Source organism: Podospora anserina, chromosome 5, assembly GCF_000226545.1.
Source record: "Podospora anserina S mat+ genomic DNA chromosome 5, supercontig 4".
Classification (NCBI taxonomy): Eukaryota; Fungi; Ascomycota; class Sordariomycetes; order Sordariales; family Podosporaceae; genus Podospora; species Podospora anserina.
In genome coordinates, this window is record NW_001914844.1 from 443,717 (window position 1) to 445,091 (window position 1,375).

The following is a 1,375-nucleotide window of genomic DNA, read 5'->3' on the forward strand; positions in this document are numbered from 1 at the left end:
CTTTATTTTTATAATATAAGCTTTAATACCCTTTTAAAGAAAAATAATAATTATAATACTTTCGTTATTATCTCCCCTTAATTACCTAAAAAATCCTTTAGTCTACCCTTCTTTAGAACTACCTTTATACTTTTACTTTTTTTAAATCTCTTTTATACTTTAATATTTTTCCGTTTTATCTAAATTTTCCTCTTAATTATTATTCTCTTTAGTATTTCTTTTATTATTTTTTTTTCTTTATTCTTATTTTTTATTATATTTATACTTTCCTTTATTCTATTCTTAAGTATTTACTTAATTCTTTTTAATTTTAATTATATATTTATATCTTTTTTATTTATATATACGTTTTCTAACCTAAAAAACTTTTTTACTTTATTTAGTATATAAAAAACTTATAATAATACCCTATTTAATATTTTTAAAAAGTAATAAATATTATTTAATTCGACTTTCCTTACTTTAAAAGGGCCGTCCTAATAATACTATAGCTTCCTTACTATACTTATATTTAACTTTCTATTTATTTTATATATTAATATTAAATTCCCCCTTTTAATTATATTATTTTTAAACCTAATACTACGAATCCCTTTTTTATTTTTTTTTACCGCGGCTTTCTATTTTACTATATTAACCCTTTTAGTTATTAAAATTAAATTTATTTCCTAGGATTTTAATAATCTCGCCCTTACTTTTATTAAATCTATAATCGTTTTTTCTTTTTAATATTTCTTTAATTTATTAAAGTTAATTTTTTTTATTAAACGACTTTCTATAACGGTACGTTTTTTTCGATCGGCGTAATAAGGTTAAATTTATATATTAAATAAAAAGTATTATACTTATAAATACTTTATATTATAATTTTATTAATAAATAATATATAAAGGAGTTACTACTTTTACTTTTTTTCTATCCTATTTATTATTTTTATTAATATTAATATAATTAAAATGTAATTAAACTCCGTTATTTTATTTACTTTTACGTTATAAAGTAAGATTATTACCCGAAAAACTTTTAGTTTTTTTAAAATTTTAATAATTTTTTTTTTAAATTTTAATCCGCCGTCTACTATTATGATTAAAGGGTAACTTTATTTAAAGATAATATTATATAAAATAAAGTTTTTAACCTTAAAAGTTTTATTTAAGTTTAAGACTTTCGCTTTTAAATACCTAATTAAATTATTCCTTACTTTTAAAAAGTAAATTTTTTTTCCCGAAGCCGTTAATAAAAATTAAATATTTAAATATTATTTTATAAATAAAATAGTTAAAAGCTTAATATATAAATATTAATCCTCTTAACGCTAAACCATATAAAATAGCAGAGGTCCGCTGTAGGACCAGTGTATCCAACCTAAAATCAC